This window comes from Meleagris gallopavo, chromosome 13 (assembly GCF_905368555.1).
Source record: "Meleagris gallopavo chromosome 13, MGAL_WU_HG_1.1, whole genome shotgun sequence".
Taxonomy (NCBI): Eukaryota; Metazoa; Chordata; class Aves; order Galliformes; family Phasianidae; genus Meleagris; species Meleagris gallopavo.
Genome location: NC_139416.1, coordinates 8880810 through 8908701, shown reverse-complemented (window position 1 = coordinate 8908701; position 27892 = coordinate 8880810). Strand labels below are relative to the sequence as shown.

Genomic DNA, 27892 nt, shown 5'->3' with positions numbered 1-27892 from the left:
TATTATTGCTAAGCATCCTTTTTAGGAATGTCTGAAATGACACATGTATTGTTTTAAATAAGATCGTAGAGTTAATTTTTAACCACACAAGCAATACACTAACAATAGAGCAAACAAAACATAATTAACAGTTTTATGCCATTCATCAGGATCATTTTATTTGCTGCCAGCCTATACCAAAAGCAAAAATGTTTTGACTTCAATTAAAAATTTTAAACAAAATAAACCTGTTGTCATTGAAAGCAGAGAACATATATACTACTAGGTATTGTGTACGTTCATGAATATTAGTGTCTACAAGCATGGATTTAATAATGGGGGAGTTAACTTTGCTACTTCATTAGCGAAGGATAATGTGACAGCTCTTCTTGCATCCACCCATTTATAGCAAGGCGGTATGGCTCTGTCCCCAGATATATATATTTCATTCTCCCTGGAAAAGACATTTAAAGAAAAAGCACCCCATGTACATTTTTAATTTTATAGAGAAATTAAAATAGCGCAGACATTGATATCTCAGTATATTAATGTTCTAAAGAAAAAAAAGTATTCTTCATAGTGCTTTTTCATTACTTGTTTTTATTTGATGAATTCAATTTTGATTTTTTTTTTCTTCTAAATAATATAATTACATCAGGTTTCATAATAATAATAAACTTATGCTATTGCTGTGTCACTAGACAGGACCTTACCTTTGGCAGATATTGTGTTGTATTGCCATCACAGGAAAGGATATTTTGAACACCAGAGATGTGTTTCATCCTGAATTTGTGGCTGTTAAGAGTTTGAATTTGGCTATAATTGTCATCTCAGCAGTTTGAAACTGGAAGTATAAACTGGAAGAGAAAGTACTATACATACTAAGCTCCTATTTATTAAAACACAAGTACTTATTTAATTTAAACATTCCTGGACCATATTAATTCCTAATTAATTTCTGTTTTGTTTATTTTAGTAGATTTATTAAATTGTAGACTTAAAGAAATAGAGAATCCCCATAGGATGAAAAAGATGGAGTAAGATCCATACTGAATAACTCAACCTAAGGCTCACTGCTCCCTGTTTACTTTGGAAATATGCATGTTAGTGTATGTCTATGTAGTTCACTGCATCTATGGTCTATGTTAAAAATCTCAAATTATTTGCAAGCAAGGAGATACTTCTGATGCAATACATTGCAGATTTATGTACTAATACCTAATGTCCTGAAAACTACCTGCTCAGCATAAGGCATAAGGTAATGTGGCCGCATCGATGCCGACTTCCACGATTTTCCATCAAGAAATCCTGTGGGTAATATTACTAAGCTTTGGAATATTAGTAAGATTTTGGAATAGAAATTATGTTCAACTCCCTTGCCTATATTGCTTAATTCTGAAATTGACAGTTAAATAAGTGGCAGATGGTAGAGAATTTTGCAACCACACAGCATTTTCAAATTAATTTAAATATACTATATGTAAGTGTGCCATAAGCAGAATCATAAATTGCTGAGATGCACTTGTAGATATGCAATGAGGACTGTAACCTTCAGCTTTCTAGCTGTCAATTTTTTCTTTTGTTCTTTATTCTATTTCTAGAGTAGAAGCTGTTCATCAGTTTGTGAATTTAGGTTCAGCAGAAACAGGAAGAAAAAAGATTATCTGGATTAAAAAACAAGCAACAATAATTTAAAGATTTTCCTAAGTGAACACAGAAAGTAAGAATGGGCAAATCATCATAAACCACGTCTCTCAGGTTGCTAGAAATGTTTACATTCACGAAGGAACTGACAGCTGCATGAGAAAAATGAGTTAATGAAATGCATTTGCCTGCTTCGAGAAATAATAATGCTATTAGAAGAATGGAGAACAGTCCTGGATTGGGCATATGAAAAGTTAATAGGAGGCTTTCAGGTACACAGAATTAACAATCATTTACTCAATATGTTTGCTGGATCTACTTGTAATGTAAAGGGTAGAAAAAAGAAGTGTAAGGGGCACAAAGAAACAGAAATATAGGCACAACAATTTTTCATTAGTGAAGTCCATAGAACTCTTGGAGGCATTCTGGAGAAAGGCAAATATACAGAGTTTTGACAAATTCCCTGCAATGCAAATTGTATAGAATTATTTGTGCTGTTCATAGTCATTGATTGAATTGTAAATTAATGATAACTACTTGATAGCAAAGCCTCCAGTGAAATTCAGATCCTACTGGAGTCTCTGGGAGATTTGCCATTTCTTTCATTGGGGATGGGGTTTCCCCATGATCATCATTACTGCAGACAGCTCAATAAAAAAGGCTGCTCACTTCACAGCGGTGGTCTTAGTAGCAGCAAAATGGTTGGATGAATAAAGAATGGGTTGGAAAATAATACTGCAAATATTGTGATACCTATCAGTGATATCCTCTTGCATTGAAAACACTTGAATTCTTACCTTCCTGCTTGCAAATGTGTGGTATAAGCAGAAAAGATACAGGAATAATCAAAAGTATTCAGATACATAGAGAAGTTTCTATACAAATAAAGAGTGCAAATAAGAGAACTCATTTTAACTGAATGAAAATATGGGTAAGATTTTAGATGAAATGAGTGATTTACTCAGGGTTAATCTGATTTTTCTCTTCTCTTTGTTCCATAGTGCAAACAATGAGGTGTGCCAACAAACTGAAATTTGGTAAGGAGGTGTTGTTGAGGTTTTGCAGAATGGAACTTACTGATTAATTAGGTCCTTGGAATGAAAAATATGGCAGGATTAAATCAATCTACTGACTAAAACATAAGTAAATGGAACATGCATATTGGCAGTTCTCATAGGTAGAATGAAGGTAAGTAAGAAAATAAGAGCTTTTGTTTATCCTATGATAATTTTTTCAGTGAGTGACCTATTGGGGTTTTGTCATTTTGACTTCCTCTTTAAAATAACCATGAAGTCTGTTTGTTATGGGTAATAGGATGCTGAACTAGATGACATACTGCTGTGACTTTTATGAATTCTCCTTCCTATCTTCAACAACATCTGCCACCATGGGGCTGAAATTTAGTACAGATTAGGAAAGAGTGAGAGTCTTCACATGGCCTCACAGAGCGGTACCAGGCCTGGGTCTTAGAATCCTTTGATAGAAGAAAATGTCTGCTCTGTAACAGTGAGCACCTCCTGGGTTAAATAAGTGTTCTTATTCCTGGATCAGACATCAGGAGATCTTCAACCTCTGGTGGAAAGCAGGATTTACCTTTTATTTTCATCTTTGGTGTTTGGACAATAAACAAAGCCCTGAAGCAAAGACTGGACTCTTCTAGACATAGATAATTGCTTAGGCTGGTAAATAGCTTCAACTTTTCAATTCTGTTTTAGCTTTCCAAGTAAAACATGTTCTGATTTGATATTTCATACAATGCATTGACTAATGCTTCTGCCACATGATGTAACAGGAGTTGGTTTGTAATATTCAGATGTTGTCAATGAACAACTAAAAAATATATATGTTTTTTTATAACATGGCTTTTTTTTCAGGCATAATTTCTTATGATGCAGTACAGTTTCTTAAACAAAATAGTAGAAAAAGCTTAGAATAGCTAGAAATGCTAAATGATTAGGGTGGTGCACAGCTGAAGCATTACCAGTGAAATTGCTTACTTACTGATCTGTTGCCAGGTAGTGAGCCAATTAGCAGTCCTGGTTATTATTTACGTTTCATGCTATATATCACTAAAATTGTGGTGTTGATTTATCATTTATATTGTTGTATTGTCAGTATAATTTATTTAGATCATGCTGAGATACCTGGGAAATTAAGTAATAAAGAGAATGGCATGGAATACATCTGCATTCTGAGGTATTTACCTTTCTTTTAATGAGAACTCATGTTCAGGTAAATCATAGATAACTTGGCTGTTCTATTGTTTTTTAAACAAATCTTTTAAAAGTTTATACCTTCTATTTTCTTTTTTTCTCTTACCCGATTTTGTATAGAAATCTATGGTGGTTGATACATTATTGATGTTTCCAGTGTTCCATATGTATTTTCTTCTTTAATCTCTTGGCACATACTAACGCAATATCTTTTTTCTTGAAAATCCTTCCTAATTGCTTGTATTTTTACAAAGTTAAGTCTTAAAAAATCTTAAATAGGTTGAAACACTGGAATCAGCTCTCCATCTTACAGAATGTAAGTATCTCAGATGTGTCCAGCTGACCAACAAAGTAGCCATGCTGCATATTGAATGTGTGTTGGTGGTTTTTTTTTTTTGTTTGTTTTTTTTAAGAAAACAAAACTTTCTGAGATTTTGTAGTGTTGTCTCGAGACCTCTTCCTTTTGATCATTCTGTCCTTATCCTTTAAGTTAGTTTTCCATTAAGCAGAACAAAGGGGAAAAAAAGATTGTTTTTCATAAGATGTTAAGAAACATGACTTTTTTTTCAGTTACTTTTACTCTTTTTTTCTTTCTTTCCTTTTTTTTTTTTCTTCTTACTTTTCTGTTTTAAGAATAGATCTAATGAAAATGTAGACCAGAACTAAAACATGTTTTCTTCCAGTCTATCATGATACAGGGATCTTCTGAAAGTGACCTTTGCTTAAACAGCTCTATTGACTCCAGCACCTGAATTTTCTGCCTGTTCTGTAGCACGATTTTCAATTTTCACAAGGCTGCTTCTTCACTGTGACCCTGCTGGGTGTGTTCAGACCTGAAAAAGCAAATAAGCCCAAGGTGTACTCAGTAAATCTTTGAGCAAATATCCAGCAATGTTTAAGCAACCACCTTGTCTTCTATTTACTATTTTTAAGTTAATAATTTTTGCATGCATTTGGTGTGCTGAAATGTTTGTCTACGTCTTCAGAAATAAAGGACGAAAAAAAATTCTGTTAAATGGAAAGGAGAGAATCCTGAAAGTGGATCTTTTTAATTGGAGAATCCCTGATAATCCTCTGTATGAATTTCGATACGAGGCTGTGTGATCAGAGTGTATGATTTAGTATTTTGATAGTAGGAGATCTGCTGGAATAGAAACCTTATAACGTGGTTCAGGCTGTCTGGGTTAACTGAAACCCTTTACAGGAAAGAGCTGTGAGAGAAAATGTAAATGATACCTGACTCAACTCATTTCTAGTGGTCAGAGGAGTCACATATTTTGTTTGAAATCTCCTACTGTAAACAGCAACAGCTCATGTACAGCACTTCCTGGTAAATCAGTGTGACAATATTCTCAGAGATTGAAATCACAGGTGTGTTATGGATTTTCTGTTAAGCTTTAAGTTAAATAGTCTTAAAGAGTGCTAGGAATCAGTCAAGTGGATTACCTGGAAGTTACAGCAGAACTTTGAACATTAAGAAATGGCAGACCTCTAGTTAAATATTCAAATTTATCATATTAATAAGCAAAGATACTGTGTTCATTTATTTTGACAACTGCAGCTTATTTTGAATCATAAGTTACTTGTGAAATATGAGTGCATTGAAAGCATTGTATTTCATGAAAGCACTGAAAGGTAAGTAACTGGAAACAGCAGTGCATGAGAAGAGGCTGGGAGCATGTGTGTGTCTTTATGCTTCTGTGTCTGTGTACAAAGATGGAAATACCTTTATTTTTGCTGCAAGATATGCAAATGAGCTGGGAGTTGGGGATGCTTCGCTACTTAGGTTTACTGTGTGCCTGCTATAAAGATTTCAGGAGGAAGACAGCAGGTTTTCCACTTTCCATGTTTCTCCTGTAACCTCTGCATGTTATTACACAGCTGAAATGGAATACATGATAGGCTGTAGGAAGATGTGACATTATTGCATCTGTAAGAGAAAAAAGATCATTTGACTTGCTCTTAGCTGTGTTATTTGAGATTCACAAGATCTCTTCTCACTTGAATGACAAATGTCAAGTTCCCACAGAACCCATCCCTTATTCTCTTTAAATTTAATGGAAAACATTTGTCCGAGGCAGTTAGTGGTTTTTATGTTTTAATGTTATAATATTGATGAAATTAAAGTTCTTAATTTTATTTACTACAAAAGTCAATTGCTTAATCAAAAGCTGATTCCTTTAGGCAGAAAATATGCTTCCCCGAATCCCAGATTTTTAAGTGTTTATTCTTTTGAACTTGGTTAACTTATGTTCTAAATCTTAAGCTTCACTAGTCAGTCACAGGATTTCATTAACAGGGTTAGAAATATTAACACATTTCTAGACTTGTTTGCTGTTCTCTGCCACTCCGATTGATGTGATATTGCGTTGCTTCCAGTGTACTTATCTGCAGTGAGTGGTCAAGATCTATCCTAGAGATCTGAAGGAAAGTTTTGTTTGGTCATGTCTTTTATTCCTACTGAAGTTACCAGTTGCTGCTGACAAATTAATTATTTTCATAGTGTGTTTCCATGTACAGATGGAAGTAAGTGCTTATTTCACGAGGACAGTAAAATCTCTCTGGTATTTGGATTTTCTTCAAAGTATCTTGTATATCACTAGCACTATGTTGGGTGTGTTTTTAGTAACTCTTGATGAACCATGTCTGACATTCACTTAAGAATGTGTCTCATGCCTTCTAGTCAGAGGTTAGTCATTTATTCCTCCTTTTAATATGAAAGCAAATAAAAAGTATATACTGCTAATCTGATGCCAATTTTGCCTTGACTTTGGCTTTCTGATCCAGAAAAAGCCAATTTTGCATGGAATAACTCTTTGTTAATCATATGCTGATTTCATGTTCTTCTGAAAAAGTATTTTGGAAAAAGTCTGTTATTAATGTAATTAGTCTTTACAAGTTAGTTGTAATGAAAATAACTTATTATTGACTAAATATTCTAGGCTTTTAATTGTCTATGGTTCCATTATGTAATGAACTTATAATTCTTGAGTTGTAATTAAAATTGCTTGCTACGTGGCCATGAGCTTTCAAGAAAATATCCAGCTAAGTCTAGGTATACTTCTATGCCGTTTCTAATTCTGCTCTAGGAATACTAATGAAAGAAGAGTGCTCTTAAATGCACTAGTTGATGCTGTGTGTTGGTTTTTGTTTTTGTTTTGTTTTGTTTTTTTAAATATTGCATGATACTGAGGTCTGGTTAGGTAGATCAGAGATTGAATTCAGTGAGAACACAAGCATCGCACACTGCCTGTTTTCTTTTACTACATATTCTTTTCTTTCAAGATCTCTACTTTCTCTTGTCTTTACTTTGTCCTATCCCTGCGTTTTTTCTTTTTTTTTTTTTCTTTTGCTTTTGACAAACATAAATAGCACAAGTGGTATAAATGAACATATTCTGATGTGCATGATTTTCCTTTCTTCTTGAGGAAGACACACTTGCAATTTTGATTTACGTAGCTGTTGTTAACCAAAGGCTGATGTGTAGTACTCCAGCCTCTTCTGTCAAAAAACAGTGGAGCTTGAGTCCAAATCCTTGTCTGTTGGATCTATGGAGATCAGTGGGGGTTGTTCCTGTGTTTTCGTGGTGGGAGCTTAGTGGTGCTCTGAAAGTAAATGTCAACAAAAAGGTGAAATGGCTCAAGTAATGAGCATCTTAAACTCAGCATCTTAAACCAGCATCTTAGACATTTGTATTCGCTATACTATGGAAATACTGAAAAATACAGAATGATCAATGGGGAGTTAAATTAGAAAAGTCTTTAGTATGTTGTGTACTGTACTAGCAAGGCTTATCCCTTTATCATTTTGCTCTCATTCCAAGATGAAGTGGAAATTGGGCAGAGGAAGATTAATTGTCAACAAGCAGGGACACAGTGATTGGAGTGCTGTTGCATGTGCTTTATTGGTCCCAATTATTTCATTCAATAGGAGAATTTAATTGCATACCTGCATTTTGTAGAACTTTTCAATTTTTCATTCCTTGCAACTAGGTGAAAGTTGCTCATTTAGATCAACCCAAATCTTCTTTATCTGAATAATTCTGCTCCCACCTTGACTTCTGAAGACAAAGGAGGGATTTTATTTCAGAATGAAATTGGTTGTGCACAGTGGTTTTGCTTTATTCTGTACTTGGCTATTGTCTACCATTGGCAAAAAGAAAGGCAAGGAGCAGGGAGGTATAGACTCTATCATTAGAAGCTTAACATACCTGGGAACTCTGATTATCACATGGCTTTCATTTTAATAATGACTATTTGATACAGCACCGAGTTTCTTCAGAACTCACCCTCAGTTTGGTCCTTCTCATAGAATTGGTAAGGAGTGATAAAATGGATATTGTAACTTTTCTTTGAAATTCCCAATTCTGTCTTTCAATGTCTTTAGGGAATGGTTTCCCTTATGTTGTCTGCTTGTTGTAGGAAAATCACTGCAAAAGCAGTATTGGCACTTGGTTACCCCATCACCTACTATCAGGTGCTATCACTTGGCTTAGCAGCCTCCTACTTCACTGGTGAGTGGCTGGTGGCCCCTTTCAACAATTGCTTCAAAATATATCTATTTCTTATCTATTTCTTTAAAAGATGAGGACTATTCTCCTTGTGGCCTTTAGAACAGTATTTTTGGTAATTAAAAACCGATCTGGCCCCTTTCTAATTACTGGTTTGTCTTCTGGGTTTGTCAGGTCTGGATGTCTCATAACTGTTCTGCTCCCCTTTTCTGGATCAGAGTTAAATTTAAAAACTGAACATGTGTGAACAGTGTTTCCTCTTAGAGTGAAGTAATTGACCTCATGTGGCTGCTAGCCAGATTAGGAAACGAAAGACCACAGGGCTGCCATTCTATTTCAAACATCACTTGCAAATCCGGAAAGGTGGTCCCCCTGGGCAGAGATCAAATGAATAATATTTTACTTCTGTACTCAGTCACACATAACCTGTTCACAAGTTACAGAAGGAAAATGTAAATAAGAAATGTTTAGCATTTATAAAATGTTAGTTTATTCTGCCCAACAGGCTGATGTGCTGTGGTTATAACCAAACAAATCTATTGGATCTTCCGCACCTCGTGCTCTTTGACATCAGCATAAATTCAATTTATGTTTTCATCAAGAAATCCCCAGAATGTGGGGAAAAATGTAAAAATTTCAGCTTTCCCACACTGCAGTGGTTTCATTAACCATTTTGTTTTTTAAGCTGCACTTGCATAATCTTTTGTTTTTGTTAAAGCATCAGTGATCCTTTAGCTTATCTGAAGTAGAAAATGATTGTGCTCCCAGACATCTTTGATCATGTTACAGGGTGCTTCTCAAGTCTTGTCATCACCAAATATGGGAAAGGTGCTTACGATAAAGCCTTTTCATACATCTATGTGAGTTCTCCAAGCATGCAATCTTGCTATGAAAATTGTCACAGAAAGAGTTTAGTTTTTGTAGTTTTCTGTCTTAACATATCTTTCAGGAAAAGAATATCTTCACATCTCTTAATAGTGTGATAGCTTTCAAATGTATTGTTGTCTGAACCGTTGATTAAACAAAATGGTGCTGATTGCAGCAGGGTGGCTGAATGTGGGCAGGAGGAGCTATTGCAGCCTGTTCACTAAGAAGTCATTTATCAAAGTTTTATCTGATTTCAGAGGCATTAGATTTATCAGTCACAGTTTATAAATGGCATGTCATCAGGATCAAACTGAAGCAATACCTTGCTTCAAGTGCCGCTGTAAAGCAAGTGTAAACATCTTCTGCAGATGTACTGTGTCCTTGCACTAGGAGGTATGTCCCATAATGTGTAATTATAACTACCATTAGTATTTTGGTTGAGTTCTAGATCTTTCATTTATTTTGGTGATCAAAGTTGGATTAAATAAACCTGCTGTGTATCCCAGCCTGGCTGAGAGTCTTGGATTTAACCATTTGGACAATGAAAACATTTGAGATTAAAGTGCAATGTGGAGGGAGTTTTATTAAACTTATAAAAATCTATTTGAGTCTAAATTGAGCCAGATAGTTCTTCAGCCAGCCTGAGGAAAAGTGCTAAAACCCCAGTAATACAGGCACTTTGGCTGGTTTTGGGATGTTTTTTAAAATGTTAGCACCCAGACCTATGTTTGCAAACTTAAATTGTGTATTGTTGGTTAAGGGTGAGATGACTGTTAGACCCTTTAAAAGCATATACAACTTCTTTAAGTGGTTATGAGGGTAAATCTTATTGTCTGAGAAAATGACTTCAGCACAGCTATTCCTTTTATTACAGTGCAGAATGTGAGGGCATTACTCAGTTTAATAAATCCTACTGTATCTCTCAGTCTGTGTAGGCTGATATAAATTTCTCCAGTTATGTCATATTACCACCTTTGTACAGCTAATGTTACGTCTTGATGACTGGTGGCTGATAAATGCAAAACCTCATTTGGTTTGTGAATGATTGAATGCTAACACTGTTTAGATTTCTTAATATACTTGTATTAGCATGAATAAGTAATGAGCATGCCAGGCTTTTTTGAATATTTGATTGTATCTTTATAATGGATTTGTGTCTCTCTCTTTGTGCTAATGTCATTGTAACTTTGTTGGTGTCATAATTCCAAACCTTAGCAATCGATCTTTATCAGCATATCTTAAGTCAATTACCCTCTCATGGCCAAATTACTGTGTCATAATACTTTTCTTTTAAAAGTATCCTGCATATTGCATTTAGGATACAAATAGGTAGTAATTCTATGTACAGTGTATTTCTCATTTCCCCATTTGGCTTGTATTAGTGTTTTGATCAGTGGTTTTTGTTGTACTGTCTCTGTAAGCATAGATGAATGCACACATGAAACAGTAAAGCTTCTCCCAATTCTGCTGTTTGACAGAAGGCTATTTGACCCTTGATACTCAAATTCAGGCATTTCTCATTTGCTTACTTCTAAAAATTAAGCCCCAATATTTCCAGTTTCATGGAAATGATCATCAATCATTTTCGATTACTAGAAGAAAATACTAATGTCAGAGACAGGTTATTCTCATACCCTAAAAATATGTACTTGAATTGTGGTAGATTTTCTTTCATCATCCTGCATCACATTTACTTACTCATGTTAAATGAGTAAAGAAACTGAAAGAAAGGTGGCAGTCTTGTTAGCAATTTCTTAATAGATTTCCCAAGTATATGTTGCTATTTCTATGAAGTACACCTGAACAGAAGATTAACAGACCAATAATATTGTCGGGACAGGATGTTGTCTGGGTGTGCAATGCCCTGGCTTCTGAGAATAAACTGCTGCTCTGAGGTGCCAAACTTAGCTGAGTCATCCCTGCAGCAATAATTTTGGCCATGGAAATTTCAGAACCGGTCATGTGGACTTTGGTTCATGACAGACTTAAAACTGCTTAATGGCAGATATGGGACCCATTATTCTGGAGACATGTAGTGGAAATCTGATGCTACGTATTTCAACACATCTGTTCCAGTCCTCTCCTTCACTGCATTACTGCTATACCATATACAAGTAACACCTCCTGTATTTCATTACTTTCTTTTATGGGAAGAAACAGTACGAGCTGGAATATAAGACTACCAGAGGTGGATCTGCTCCTCCCTTTTTCTTTGAAATCAGCTAGCCAGAAGGTACCAAATGCTTTGCAGTTTTAAAGCCATTTAATCAAACTGCAAAATTGATGTACAATAAACAAGTCAGTAACAAGACACAACTGAATTGCTAGGTGAGGAAGAAACAAACAAATAGAAAATAAATTACCTGCAACTGATTGGGAAAGAGATGGCCTTGTTGTCCTATCCTCCTATTTTGCTTACTGTTCATTGGCTACCGGCTTCTGGATTAAACTTCAGACAGTCCTCCGATTCCTACAACACTTCTTGCTGTCTTGACTCAAAGGCTTAGATCTGTTCCACATTGCTGAGACACCCCTTGTCTTCTCTGGAACCTTCCAGCCTGGCTCCTGATACAGTCTGTGCCTGCAGCCCACTGCCTTGCTGTATCTACTGTTCTGGAGGGCCTGCAGAATGAACACTGTTCCTCTCATGCCTCTGCACAGGGCTCCATCTGATCACAGTACAGCTGTCAGAGCAGTGTAATCACAAGGCAATCCACTTTGCTGCCCATCCTCAGAGCACAATAACCATACCATTTTCAGTCCCCTAAACGGAAACCTATGAAGAAATCCATCAGATTGTTCTCTTTGTCACAACCTTTCACACTGCAAGATTTGTAGAGCATTTCGGACCACTTTGTGTCTGATAAAGTGAGTATGATATGTTAATACTGGTGATTCTGTATTTTTTAGGGACAGAATGTGATGTGGAAAAATATTGTGACTTACAATAGAGAACATGACCAAACGCCTTTGTGCTTTCAAATGTTTTCTATCTGTACTGAAAGGAATAAAAATGCTTGCTGAGATTTTGGTCCCTGTTTTCCTTCTCATTCCTTGTATTCTTATTTTAGAAATATTTGGGCTGAGAGCGGGATCTCTTTGCAACTTTTCTTGTATTCCTTATATTCCATATATTTAGAAAGGTGCTACTGAGTACGCTTGCCAGGAGAAGTCCAGAGTTGAAACGTGCTATCAAGGCGTGTCAAGATAAGAAGCCTACAGAACTGTAACAGATTGGTGTAATGAAAACCTCTGGGAACACCTCAGGCTTTCAAAGACTTATCAGTCTTAGCCCAGGGATGAAATTTTGTGAATCTTCCTCATCTGGTTCGTGAAGCTCTTCACCTTCTTTCTGGCTAGCAGTCTCTCTAATCATATTCACCCTAGTTGCATTCCCGTTTGGACACTCTATGTCCAGGCCTGTTTCCTATGAATCTTTACTCTGTGTACTCATGTCCCACTTTTCAGACAAAAACAGAATGTTCTCTGGATCATCAACATCTCACATAGAGCTCTACATATTTAGTCCATTTAGAACAGCTCTGTATTTTGTAGCTTATTAGAATTGTGTGGGAGAATCAGAAGGGTCACGTTTCCCTCTGGAACAGAATGAATGTGGTATAGTTCAAAGTGATGCCAAGTACAAAATCATATTTCCCTCCTACTTAGGAAACCTTAGCCTCAGAACTTTATGTTAGATGAGCAGATGCATTACATGGGATGCTTTCCAGATTCTTTTTAAGAGGTCTGAGTCACTCTGTGTTTGCCATGCAATGTCCTTTACTGTAACCATGTCCCGAGACCACTGAATAAGCACCAGGAAACATGTTGAACAAATTAGTAGACTGAACATCAAATTTTTATTAAGGCTCATCATTCAAGTGAACAGTGACAGGAGTGTCAAAATCAAAAATCACTAATTTAAAAAATTCACTCAGAATTTGCACTTGGATTTGAAGAATCTTGCATTTTTGCTTCATGGGACATGCAGTCATCACCTGCAGGATAGATTCATGCTGATGAATGATAATTTGACGTTTTCACAAACTTATTCATTTGATTGTGTGATCAAATGGAGCTGTGGACAGTTTTTAACATTTTCCGTATCACTTCTACTTTTTCTGGAGCATTTTGTACTTGCTGTGTTGAGCATCTATGCATCTGTGGGCCCCCTTATCGCTAGGTCCTATGCAAGGTCTCAATGGGTGCTGGCCAGCTTTGCACAGCTCCTCTTTTTTGAGGAGGTATATTGCAAGTTTACTTTTTATGATGAACTTTTCATATTTCTTACCGTTTACACGTAAATAACTTCATGTACACAATAATTTTAGTGTTATTTTATCTCATATTCCCTTAATTCTCTCAAGTTTTTGGTTAAGTTTTATCTGGTGAAACCTATCTGATTGGTTAACTTTAGAGAAGAAGCTTCAGAATACTTTGCAAGAACAAGGATTTGGTGAGCTGTGTGTATCATTCAGAATGGAACATGAATTTAAAGAGCTAGTTTATTGCTTAGCTCACAAGAACACCTATGAAATCAGGGTTATTTGTTTCTGCTGTGTTCACATACCTGTGTCTGTTCTTTCAAATCTGTGTTGTTATATTTTCCCAGCAACTTTTGGCACTACTGTGGATATACTAAGTGAGCTGGAGATAGATTCCACTAAATACAGGTGAAGGCAATGTCTGGCTTACTTTTTTGAGTGGCAGAAGGTAAGAACAACTTTACTCTCTAATGGAATGTAATGCCTAAAATGGGTGGGAAGGATTTTCTTCAGGGTCTTTTGTCTGGAAAATGGACAAATCCTTATGGAAATCCTTTTTTACTTCGGTCTTGCATATTAATGACCAAAAAAATAGGAATTTCGGTAATAGGAAAGAAAAATAAATTTCTTAAATGAATAGTATTCATTCATGCTGTTTCAATGCTTTTCTTAAATGAAAGACTAAAAGTGATATTCTTAAAATGAAGGCTTGACAATGCTTCCTCTTACTTAAATGGTCCAAGGAAACTTCTTAACAAGCTTTTCTAGCCTTAATGCCTAACATATGACTAGTGCTGGACACTTGCAGTATTCATGTTGCACATTAGATGCATTAAGTTTGAGTACTGTGGCTCTTTTCCTTAGGAGTTTAATTTGTATGTTGCAAATTTGTTTAGATGGGCAAAGGACTTTTTTTCTCAAGTTCCTTGGCACAGAGATTTCTCCTGTATGTTTCGTGGTTGAAAATTCCTTCTCAATTTGATCACTGAAAGACTGCTATTAGTTCTTTTACTCTCAAGATATGAAAAAAAAAAAAAAAAAAATTGGGGAAGTTAATTAACAGTCTGTCCTTTTCTATATTCAGAAGTTTGTAAATCTGTCTAGTTCATGGGAAAGCATATATTAAAATAGAATGTTGCATGGAAAAAGCCACCTACAGATATTACTTTTGAGATGAAGGACCCAGTAGAAAAGCCAATGACTTTCTGTCTTTTTGCCTGGGATGTTCACCAGGCATCTCCATGGTGATTAGGGTTTATAAATGCCAGAGATAAATGGTCAGAAGAAACTGCTGCAAATGGAAATAAGTATTGAAGGAAAAGCTTAAACAATCCTCTCCTAGCAGCTTCCGCTTGTGATTCACGTCCTTTGAAAATATGTCTTGCAGGTCTACCTGACTGACAGTTTATTTTATCTTCTAACACCTGGCACCTCCATATTTTCATTACTACTACTATATCAATGTCATATCTATACTTCTGTTGTAATGATGGCACTATTCATAGAATCATAAACTGGTTTGGGTTGGAAGGGACCTTTAAGAAGATTACCTAGTTCCAACCCCTTGCTATAGGCAGGGACATCTCCCTCTAGATCAAGTTGCTCAAAGCCCCATCCAGCATGGTCTTGAACACCTCCAGGGAGGGGGCATCCACAGCCTCTCTGAACAACCTGATCTTACCACCCTCACAATAAAGAATTTCTTCCTAATATCTGGTCTACAATTAATTAGTCTATTCATTATCAAAATGTACTTATAGCTTGTATATAGTAATAATAAGTACCCAAGTTCTGGAAGCTGTAAATGATACCTTGGATTCTTTAGAATCCAAGAATTCTCTGCACGGGAGCCAGAGCCTGTCTCAGGTCACTTGACCAGCAGTGTGTGTTGCTTCAGTAAGTCATTTAGAATTGGGATGGTGATGCTGTAGGCTCCTGTTAAGTCCATTTTGCTCATAAGCCATAAAGTAGAGAAAACTGACAAAATCCTGTGCTACTTACATATGTATGTACTCCATGCATGTCTGGGCATATTTGCACCTGGCAGTCTGTGCAATTACAGGGATTCAAGTACAAAATTGAATTTATTACATTAAATGCACAATTCAAAGGTTAAAACCTTTGAAGAATATCAGCTCTCATCGTAGAGATGAGTTTTCTTCATTCAGTGTTGGTTGAAAGCAGCTTCTTTGAGTTCCAGTCAAAATTGGCATGGACAAAGACTGTGTAAATGATGCTGTTTGCTTCTGTTTTGTCTCATATCTTGTTTATTCTGCAGTTGGTATGGTTTTCTAGATGGATGTGGACAAGCATCTGATCCCTGTATATTCCTCCTGTAGTGAAAATTGTTGTGTAAATTCACAGGATTATGTGTCCTTATGCAACTCCAAGATTTCCTGCCCAGAAACACCGCTGTGCCTGAAAATACTTTGCCAAACAGTAGAGCTGTTTTAAAAATGATGCGTTTGTAAATTTGGAGTTCCCATGTTCAGCACTTTCATTTCATCCTGTGCAGAGTAGTAGTTGTAGTATGAATATTTTACCAACTTTAGTTTATTTTTCTCTGTTGATTTGAATTTTATGTTTGTTTTTGTCTATGTCATAAGGTTTTCAGATGTTCAACATATTGTATTTCTGTATGTCTACTAGCTGGCTACTAATTTTGAATGTCTGTGACAAACTGATCATGCTTCCAATTTTTACTGATTCTTAAATATTTGATGCGATCATCTAAAACCTTATTTGGTTCAATTTTTGATGCTAGAGTTGGGAAAATGAAAATTGCTGCATTTCTTTAGATGCCTATATGTTCTACAATAATTCATATAATGGATTTTTTTTCATACTAAAGTTTTCTTAAGATATGACAAGTGATTATTTCTTTAAGTATGTCCTCTGCCCATTATTAAACTGATTATTCAAATCTCATTTAAAACAAGAAACCAGATGGCAATATTCCAGTATTTGTTGCTACTAGCAACCACAAACCCCAAACTGAGAGATTTTCCATTTTTCATTGTGGATAAAGGGATCTCTTCATTTTATATGCAATAAAAGAAGCTACAGCCAACCACTTACAAAACAAGATTGTTATATTATTACTTTACGGATACTGATCACTGACTCTTTTACACATGTTGATGACCTCTTAAGATATATGATCTATTTCTAGATTTGCTAACTTTGTTACTAATTAACATTTTTAGTTAGGATAACACTGTCCTGAAAGGAAGGTTTTTTATTTGCTTTTACTTGCTCAGAGTGTGCGACCTTCATTAACAAAATTATGACTATTTGAAGAAACTATGAGGAAAATGTAAAATTAAGAAAAGCTTAAAAACTGTGATTTAAGTAGAAGAAATGTGTATGTATGGTGAGAGTAAACTGGAAGGCAATATAAGGATGTCATTTGAAAAATGATAACTGGTGAATGTTTAATGCTTCTTCAGAAGTATTAATGATTTCAAAAGCAGGTACTGAGTTAGTATCAGAGCTTTCTCAAAGTTTCCATGTTTAGCATTTAGGAGGCCCATAACTGACCATCAATTAACCAAAAAAATGGCAGTGTTTAATGTGAGTCAGGGATATCTGGGTCTCCTCCTTAAAGATTATTTATTGCATAAAGGCAAAAAGTGATGTCAGAACAGCTCATTAATTGATATCAGAAAAAAAGATGATAACTATAACGAACACAACTGTGGGAAAGTAACTTGTTAATTTTCATATAAGGGCATTTTTTACCCACAACTGTTTTCTTCATGTGTGCACATATGTACGTAAATGTGTATGTTTCATAACTGTATGCGTGCCTGGCACTACAGGTATGAAAGCTATGTGCTTTAGTGATGTGTAACTGAAACTTTCTTTGGTCCTAAGTGACAGATGCCACTCAGGCTGCTTGATGCACTGCTGAAGTAAAGAGAAGAGTGAAGGAGATGTGACAGGACATGAAATGTGAAAGTAACATTTTGTTATGATTTTATTTTTTACAAGGGATTTTCATATGTTAAATTTTTTCACGACTAACTTTTGAAATAAAATGCCTAATTAATAGTTAGCATGCTCAGCCCTGGAATCCAGAGGCTATTTACACTCTGGTAATTTCAAGAAACAAATATTAGCTTATAAGCGCTGTGGTGGCAAAATGTGCTAGCATACATGTTAAGTTTCTAATCAAACATTGCAAAAATTCATTAATCAGTATTTCATAGTTCATTACAGTCTGACTAATTTTGAAATCCTTCATGTAAATTGATTAAATGTCTCCAGCATTCAGATAAATGGGCTTTTGTTTTAAGCAACCTTTACTGGGAAGTCCATATTTCTCCAGGATTGAGTTCTGGTAACATTTGACTGTCATGTCTGACATACTATCCAGCTGCCATTTCACCCCTTCTTCTTCCCCTTCTCTATATTCCAAATATCTCATTGACCAATTGTAAGAGGAATATTCTTAAATCTTTTTTAGACGTAACAGGTCATAGTTAGAAAGTGCTCCATCATTTTCTGTCATCATTTACTGTCAGCAGTCAGCAAAGCATTCTTTTTTTTGGTAATGCAACTCTTGTCCTATGTGTTAGAGGGAACAATTTTGTTATATATGTCTCAGACACAGGAACAGCCCATATTGGCAACCAAGCTTTATTTTCCCCAATAATTTAACACTGCTCTTCCTGTACTCTCCATCCTAGAAGCTGCAACCAAAGGTGCGATGCCGGGATGGGTGAGCACAGCTCTGATCTCATCCACATGGATCAGTGGTGCCTCTGGGGGTGAGAGGGAAGACAGCTTGATATCACTGCGTCTCCTATTAGGGCTTCTGGTTTTACAGTTTTATGTAAGATTGTGACAGGATATTAATGGATCTGCTGCAGCATGTAGTGCTTTTTATTAGAGAGATACCACATTCTTCCCCATGTAAACTTATAGCAGTTGCTCTATATGGCAAGCACAGAGAATGGTCTCATACAGCCTTACATGAAATAAATTCCTGTGGAAGCCTAATGCTGCTTGGAAAAGTAATGGCCATATTCTCATTTAGTTTATTTTACTGGTCAATTTAAAATTTCTGCTGCAGATGTGCATTTTTTTAACTGGCTTTTCGGAAGTGTTTAATATTTCAGGGCTCCTATGGCATGAACATAAGGGCCTCTGGGTGGCCAGCATATATTAAGTTCTCAAGTGCAAATCCGGCTTTGCAGAAGTTTGTTTGTCATAGTGGAGTTTTCTGTGTAACCAGAAAAATGATTTATTCAGTCTCTTCTTGGATGTATATATTTGTTAATCCTGGGACACTCTACGTGCACTAAATGTCCTTCCTGCACTGAGACCTCTGCTCTGCCCTTTGTACAGTAGCAGCCACAAGCCTCTGATGGCTGCTGGGCAGAAGACCCATGCCATGTGCTGCTCTGTGTGCTCTGACCTGTAGCAATCTCACTGCTGTAGTAAGGCCTTCTTGTTCTCTGCTTCTGTTTTGATGTATGTACTGGATGGTCAGCTATTTAGCACCACTTCACAACCTGTTTCTGGAGTCCAGGATTCTTCTCACCTATGGACTTCTCGGTACTGTTGTGCTCTGGAAGCATGGTCTTTCTGCATGCTGTACCTTCATCCCACAGATGCTTGCAAGTCATAGGATGCAATTACAGAAGTGTGGCTCTCAGTAAAGTCAGGGAGGGCTGTATCTGTCCTGACTAACATGGTTCTGGCTGTTGATTTGGTTTTGTAAGTGGTTCGGTAGCAGCTGCCACAGTATCTTTAAGGATAAGAGGCTAGGAAAACTTTAGCCAAAAATGGCTTCTTTGCTCATGAAGCATAGAAGTGTGCTGTTGTCATTTGGTATTTGAAAAAAAAGATGAGGATTCGAGAAGGTGTAGAATGGTTTCTGAAGGCTAATCTCAGGGGACTTCATGAAGACTAAACCCCGTGAAAAAGCTGGTAGCCAGTAACACTAATGCTGTTGTTAGCGATGTTGCTTTTGCTTGTCATTGTTTAGGGCCTGATTTGTAAGCACGACTTCTAGCTGTGAAGCATACTATTTCTAGTAATTAGAGGTATTTTTTTGAAAAAAAAAAAACTGGCCATGGACAAAGTGAATTCCACAGAAATGTGTCAGACGAATTGTTGCTTTTAAATGTTCATGCATTATTGTTCTTTTTAAGAAATTGTATGGGGTCACGTATCATGTAAGTAGAACATATCTTAATTTTCCTCCTGTTGTCTGCTACGTCAGCATTAAGCATTTCACCTTTTAACCAATGGTCTGAACTTCTCCAACTTAAGTTCCCAGCTGTGTTGCTGGCATGTTCTCCCAATCAATGCTCTGTTTGGGTCCTTGGTTTTGTGGTCCTTCCAGAATCCCAGTGCCTGTTCTGGCTGTGTGGTGCCAGCCTGCTGAGGAATGCCTTTCAGGAATGTACTTCATTTCCGGCTTATCTTGAATTCTTTCCTTGTTTTAATACTTCATGCTCTTTGTTTGTATGTTGAGTGACTCAGTTTTGAGATAGAGCTGAGCACTTTTTTGGATTTTAGAGTAATGTCTTTCTAGTACTACTCAAGCTCTGATAGTATAAGTTACTAAGTTACAGTGGAAATCCTACCAAGTGGCATTCAGCACTTCACAAGAACAATATCTTATTATTTACACAATGCCTTTTTGAGTTAAAATGTTATCAATTAGTTGTTATACGTTGAGTTGTTACTTGTGTCAACAGCCCTGCTTGGGTCTTATGCCATGCACATGGTGACAGAACAAAGCCTGGTAGATGCAAGACCTCGAAGGAGCTTTGTATCTGCTGTCCTTCAAGTCGCTATCAAAGGTATAAATTTTTGATTCAGTTGAAGAGAGTTGTGGTGAATTAAAGTGCTTTAAATGCTCCAAATACATTAGGTGCTTAACTAGAATCTCAACATCTCTCAGCAAGAGAATAGGCATTTTGACACAGGTGACTATTGTTTGCAGGGCTGGAGAGATATCTTCTCTTTTATAGGTTTCTCCTCTTGGACTTACTGATATAATAGTAAAATTTATTCTGTTATTTTCATGTCAGTCTAGAAAGAAAAAGAAAGCCTAGAGAAACATTGTTTCAACTCAATTCTGTTTTACACCTAACAGATTCACATTTGTGAATTACACAATTCTGTAATGATGTTTAGGAATCAATTTATATAACAAAAGATTAAATTATAAAAAGTTATAACTGAGATTTCTGTGCCTATCCCTGTGGTTTCTGAAGGAAATACTCCCTTAAGATTTGCATATTTTAATTCCAGTGGTAGTGGCAGTAATTTATTGTGAGTTTTTTCTTCTTTCTTTCTATCTTTTTTCTTTAAGCAACAGGCAGATTACTAACAGCAATAATATGTGCTCCAGCTTTGTTTCCTTTAGCAATTTCATACAGTTGCTTTCAGTAAAGATACTGTACTTACAGCGTGAGCAGAATACAGAGAATGTCTTCCAGTCACCTGAGAGAGGTACCAACATGTGAAAGAAAAAATATTGAAGCAATACGTACTTTTTCCTTGCTTTTATGAGCACAAAGTTCTGAAACAATTTATCCCTCTCTTCAGCAATATTTGTGTCTTTCATAAATTATATTTAAATATATTTTATGGAAAAATAGCTCCTCTTTCTACCTCTATAATAAAAGAGTCTTTGAAATCTGTTCTCTAATAAATTAAAAGTAACCACATCTTCTTTGAAAAGCATAAGGGGGAATAAAGTGCCCATTACCTGTTAACTTTTGATGATGCCCAAAAAAATCTGTAGATTTCTCACAAATTTCTCCAAAAATAGTGGTCAGGAGTTTGGCTTTAGGAGCAAGAAATTTGCTATCTCACACTGTTTTTTGCCTCAAAGTTGATCGTTTGGCAATGTATCTATTTTTTTGGTTGTTTTTTTTTTTTTTTTCCCCTCAGAAAGGGGGTGTTCATAGAGTGAGTGTTTTACCTCTGACAGTGCTAGCTTTTGTAGTTTTGCAAATATGAATCTCTAAAAACATGGTTTCTGATACGCCTTGTGTACTAAGTGATATGCATACAAGCTCACTTCAGCAGAATGATAGCAGTATCTGTAACAACAGCTGGAGAAAGCCCATGTAAGAGTGGATGTGTGGAACTTGTGTCCCTGTGTCTCTGTTCATTTACAGGGTGCCTTTGGACAGATTATCTCCCTTTTCTCTTCTCTTTATATGGATTTTAAGCTATATATACAATAATTTATTTTAGCAAGTACCTACTTAATGGAAACATTGGCCACATATTGCCATAGAGCTGAAGGCAATGAAGAAAAAATGAACAATGGTGGTCTACAGACATAGGGAGCAAATTACTCCAAACGCAGCTTAGATAAGTCTGCGGTGCTGCTGCATCATTGGTTCAAAGATGGGTGCCTAAAAAGGGCTAATCTGGTGGAAATGCTGTTGTCTTTTTTAGTAATGTGGATTAAAAATTATGATTATTGGGTTTGGAAATTAAAGTAAACTATGGTAGTTTGCCAGATAAAACCAAGATAAACTTTGTACTGTGCTGGGGATTTCAGTACTTGTTGTTATCGTTTACTCTGACAGATTTTATCTGAATTGGCTCCATATCTAACAGTGCATTAAAAACAGGAAGTAAGAAAAAGTGTATTCATTTTTGAAAATATTTCCCAAATCTAAATCTGAAAATATTGTCAATATATTATTAAGACTTATTTTAAAAGGTTTTGGAATTATAGACTGCTAATTTAATATAAATGCTAATAATATTCTGCCAAGGACTGTTTTATGCATTAAAAAAAAAAAACAAAAAAAAAAAAACAAAAAAAACCATGGAATAATTAATAGTAATGAAATAATTTTAGACAGTGCCTTAGTTTGGGGAAATATATTTTATGTTGCAGAATTTCAAAAGAGAAAAATATTTTAAAATGTTCTCCTTATGCTTCTATTGTATTTTTACTTTATTGGTGGTGATTTCTACTTTTGACTAGCTAATGGGAATGTATTTTTTCTCTGTATTGCTATTACCTCTTCCTGCTACTTTCCAGGTCACTAATTTTTCTGCTTAGAGTTCATTCTGCTTAGACCGATATGCTGTCTTTTTTAATGAGGTTATTTCTGGGTTATTAGCCTTCCTGTTATATGATACCTTATGTGAAAGATCTAATTGATGTAAATCAAACATAGCTCGCAGAAGAAAATCAAAGTTATCTTTTAGATATTTTGTAGGTTCATGTGTATCTCAGAAATTCTGTATTTGAGGCTACTTTTTAGACAAGAGGGTTATATGTGGCTAATAACACAAATAAATCTTTTTTTATTCATACATTAACAGGTTCAAAGAAGTGGAAATTGAAGAAATGCATTGGCATTTTGGTTTGCTGAATAAGCTTTAGATGAAATTAGTCTGAAAAGTATTTTGTGGGAGGGGTTTAATTGTACAGTTCAATAACCTCAGCAACATTTTTATTAGAGCATTCTTACATAAGCCGTTAAGCTTTAGGTTAATTTTTACTGCTATTTTCTGGTTATATTTAATACCAGAGGTTGGAAATACAATGAAAACTATGCTGTGCCTTGTTAAAACTTTTTGAATGAATTACATTCATGATGCATTTTTAGAATTATTTTTGCTGCAAATCTGGAAGGATTGTGTTGTTATGTTACGTGTATGAAAAGCATGGTTTTTTTCTTTTTTTAGTCATTTTACTTGTGGCAATAGCTAGTGCCAAAGGGAATCATTGGATTTTTGTATGTAACTTTTATCAAAAAGAAAACTGTGATTTTTTTTCTTTTTCACATTGTCTTCCCTTCTTTTGCTGCCTGATATCTTTTTGTCTCTGCTTAAATGTAGTTTAAAGGTGTGGGAGTGACCTTTATCTATAGTGATTTATATTCTTTCATACAATGTGGACATGTTTTTTGTAGCATACACACAAGGGAGGTGGTGTTCCTTAAGCAAATATCTGGTACAGTATGCCCCAATTTACCCACATATGAATATTTAGTTAAGAATTTCACCTTAATTTAATGCTTGCTCTGCCAGTCACCAAGTGATAACATGTTTAGTATGTTTTAGCACTGGAGCATATAGCAGCATTGACCTCTGCTGCCACATTTTTAATTCTATTTAATGCACGTACAAAATTGTTTTGATGTAAAAAACTGGGTCAAAATCCTATTTTTTTCTACTTTACAGGTCTATAACAAAAGTTAGCCTCCAATCAAAAAGCCTTTCATGATAATAGGGTACATTTTGTTTTGTCTTGCTCAGAGCTAGCAAGCTATCCATAATTACTGTTCTTGAAACACTAGTATTTATTATTATTTTTTATTTCACAAGAACTTCAGTACGCTTCTGTTCTGAGGAACACGAATATAAAATGTTGGAATGTTTGCTATATCTTATGCGGAACTTCTGAGTGTTCTTGGTGTCAGTGAAGAATTTGGTAGCAATCTGAGAAAGCCAAAACTGAATTACGTATTCTGGAAATGGATTTAAAAGTATGTCTGCAGATAATGTCTTTCCAGACCAAACTTCACGATGAATTTTTGATGAAAATTCGTGTGAATCGTGTGAAATATTATAGGGAATGAAAACATGCATCACAGAAGATATCATGAATCTAAGCAAAAAATTCATTTTTTCTTCTTGCCAGTGAAAAAATTGCAAAAGTTCAGGTAAAAACATAAGAAAATGGCATCCAGTCAATGGTGGCATCCCGTCAAAGCAAATCTTTCTCCGTAGTTCCATTGTCATCCTGGGCTTACAGAAGATGCTGTCACTTCTGGTTCTGAAGGTATGTACGGGTGATATTGTGCTGGCACAGATCTTGCAGTGTGCAGTGCTGTTGAGTGTCAAATAACTTGTGTCTTTTCCCAAAATGAAGGAGTTAGGCAGTTTGTTATAGTTGAAGGATCTAATTACATGTTTTTAAAGAGAGTTTTTTAAAAAGAGTGCAGTTACTCCTGATGCTGCTGCAGCACTGGGATGTGTAAACTTTCTGTACATTATATGTTTTAAGCGGTGAAATCCTCAGAACTGTTCAGGCAGCAGTTTTCTAGCTTTGTTTTAAAACAACCAAAAAAGCTTTTCCCTTACACTTATGTTCTAGTCCTGGAACTGTGTGCATGGTTTAGGTGTCTGGGTTTGAGGGCTTGGACACTTTAGGGTTTGAATGTTGCAGCAGGAGAGCAGGTCTGACAGTTCAGGATGTCTGTCATTAATGTTTCAGGACCATGAGGAACATCTTTTTCTTTGAATGATTTAAGTTCCAAATACGTGTCTGAAGACTTGGCAGGAATCCTCTGCTTCTGTTTGCTTTGCTTGCTCTCAAAGAAATATTTATTTTCAAATTAGGGGCTCTGTAGTAAGGGGCGTTTTTATGAGCTCTTAAAAATGTGAGAGCAATGGTGTAAATGTCTCAGGTACTCTGTATGGTGGTGAATCTTTTGTTTTGTTTTGCTGTGTTTTGTTTGGACACAGAAGAAAGGAAGTTGCATTCCAAATTTATAGATGTACTTTCACATTTGCTTTTTCAGGTGTGTGAAATGGCTGGTGCTTGCTTCCAGGCCTATATCATAATCTAATAAACCTTTAATCTGGCAGAGTCTTTAAACCACTCTTTCTCAGTAATTTAAACTGTTGTATCTGCCTGCCTGTAAAAGATGGATAGTATTACTATTCACCTGGGGACTATCTTCATTAATAAATTTGGATGAGATTCCATTCACTCTTTTCATCTGTGCTTGATATAGAATTCTGCAGGTGCAGTCAGAAACGAAATTGGGGTGGAGGGGAGGAGGGAAAAAAAGAACATCTAACTTCATAGCAGATTTTTTTCCCTTTTGTTTTTACCATTTTGACGTATCACTTTACATGATTGGTGACTCTTAATGCTATAGCACCCAAACCCACTAGTATCTATGAACATTGATAGCATTTGTAGTTTTTTTAAGAGGCTCTGTTAACATCAAATATGAATATTCTTTTTATCTTTGCTGATAGTAATTAAATGCAATAGAGATCATCCAGGACTTGAAAACGCAGGCCAGTGTTCAGAGCTGCAACTACTTAGAGTTTGAGAGAGTTTGGGTGCAGACCTGGGGCTCGGGATTACTTTGAACTTGTCTTCATCTTAGGGTCATTAAAATATCTGTTATAGATGCTGTCCTGAGGCCCCTTCCTCATTTATAAAATGTTTTTGAATTTTACAAGATGATGCATGGATAAAATTATTACTATTCCATAGCACATCTCATTTAAAATTCTTTGGAATGTTTTCAGCCTTTGTCACTGGAAGGAAGTGGCTCTTCTGCATTTGGGTATCTGATGTGCAGGAAGGTGGTTTGTGGCATACTTAAAACGTGGCAGGTTATTGATCAACAACATACAATTTGAGGGTGTACACGTTTTGGCTTTTTTTTAATAATTTGTGTATGAAATGCTGGGAATTCTATCTCAGTACTTCTACAGTTTGTGTACAAGAAAAGATGAAAATTTCTTCTATCTGCCAGCTAATAATTAAAAAAGTAGCAACAAGGACTTAAGATATAAAGAAAAATTGTTGCACTTCTATTAGAGGCTAGAATTCATAATCTGGAGCAGCAGTGAAGAGCACTGATACCTTTCTTTTTCAGTATCCTACTTACCAGAAACATCAGTGCTAAGAACATTGTGTTTTCTGATCTAGCAGTCACAATACATTTTATTTCAGAGTAGCATATCATGATAGCCAGTCAGTTAGCACCTTGGTGACAAAGTGTATATTGGAGCCCCTTTTTACTGTGCTGTATGGGAATAGCCTATCTTGGCAGTGACCCCCACAGGGACCCTCCTCTGCTGTGAGAACTCTAGAGTGACTCTCAGGTTGATTGGATGACTTGTGCAGGTCACATTGAACCAGCTGAAATGTTACCTGGTTTGTGCATGGTACCAAGCGAGGACATTCTGCTCTTTGGACATGATGAATGTCATGAAAACTCAGAACAAAAATTAGAAGGACTTTTTTTCAAATTTTCTTGGAAATGGGCAAAGTTTAAATGTCTCGATGCACCTTAAAGCTGGACAAAGACAAAAGCCTTCAGCAAAAGCCTTGCTTCCTGAAGGAGCTGGGTCTCTGTATTAGTGACTTTGGGAGCTGGCAGAAAGTTCCTAAAACTGTAGAAGCAAATTCCATTGACAGATGGGCTCTGTGATGAGCATGTGAAGTGTATACATGGCTTAGAACTTTAGAACCACCAACTTTGAGGTCGTCTATAAATGTTGAAGCTAAAAGTGCTAATGAATCTCATATGAAAGCAGATACTTACTTTTGTTAAGTTTGTAGATCTAACAAGGTGAATGTTTTCTTTTCTTTTTTTTTTCCTTATCATTCTCTTCTGCTTTCTATCAACGATACTGAGTGGATCAAATCATGCTACATGCACCATGTTATTCACTCACCTACTACTGGAGTATTACAGATCAATTTAGTAAGAGCACTAACTGCAAGCATTTTTATTTCTTTTGCTCCTTTTTCATATCCCAGAAGATGAATTCTTATATACTCAGTTCAACATGTAGATGGCCAATTTACATTGTAATTCCTAAAACAGTTTGTTTAGAATTTATGCTAGCTAGAGCTCATTGGTGCTGAGCATTTCCAAATTCCTTTTCCTTACTTGCACGCGTTCTGACAGGAAACATTATTCTTTTCGGTTAACCTGTCTTTCTGAGATAATTAATTTGTATTTGGAACTTTCAAAAGGATTTTAATTAAAAGTCAGATTTACACCAAAATGTTTCCCAGGATCCTGGATTTTCTTTGTTTTATACCATGTGTACACTTCTTTAGAGTCCTGCAGTAAATCCACAGTCATGGAACATATTCTGCAACCCTCAGAGATATCCTGGGGAAGTAGATTCCACCTACTGTTTTTTTCCAGGTTAGATTGGCTTATAAAGTGGTCTGGAATGTGAACTTCCTTCTCTGTTGTGGTCTTGTTTTGTTTGAAGCCATCTTTACATCGTGATAAAACTTCTTTAAAAACAAAAACATAAAATACTTAATTTCATTAATCTGTTTAGCAATATCAATATAATGAGCCATAATATTGATTTTTTTACTTAGGATTTAAAATCTCTATTTCTTTCCACAGAATTAAATGCTTCAAACTGATAGTCAACCTCTTTACAGTCCCCTCTTTAATTTAGTTGTTATAATTAGGCATTAACTGGTGTCGGTGCTATAGCCAGTTACAAGCCATTCTGTTCTGCTTGTCTTGATTATCACAGTTTAGATGTAAAGTAAATTAGAATGAAAGACTATACAGTCCAATTACAGATAAAAGCAGCAAACTCTACTGCTGTAATTAGATGCCAGTACTATTTTTCTTAGATTTTCTATCTCTGAGGGCATTTCTTGTAGCTACTTTGCTGAAGCTAATGTT

At 35.8% G+C, this 27892-nt stretch overlaps 1 long non-coding RNA gene across 2 annotated transcripts in view; it reads left to right on the top strand.

The window, feature by feature from the left end:
* The first annotated feature begins 1569 nt into the window (after window positions 1-1569).
* LOC146543482 (uncharacterized) overlaps window positions 1570-27892 on the top strand; it is a 57519-nt gene continuing 31196 nt past the window's right edge. The window contains exons 1-4 of one of the 2 annotated variants that reach the window (XR_014886111.1): window positions 1570-1895; window positions 2625-5207; window positions 13826-13926; window positions 24121-24261. This is a non-coding gene — a long non-coding RNA (uncharacterized LOC146543482). The other variant, XR_014886112.1, reaches the window with a different exon arrangement.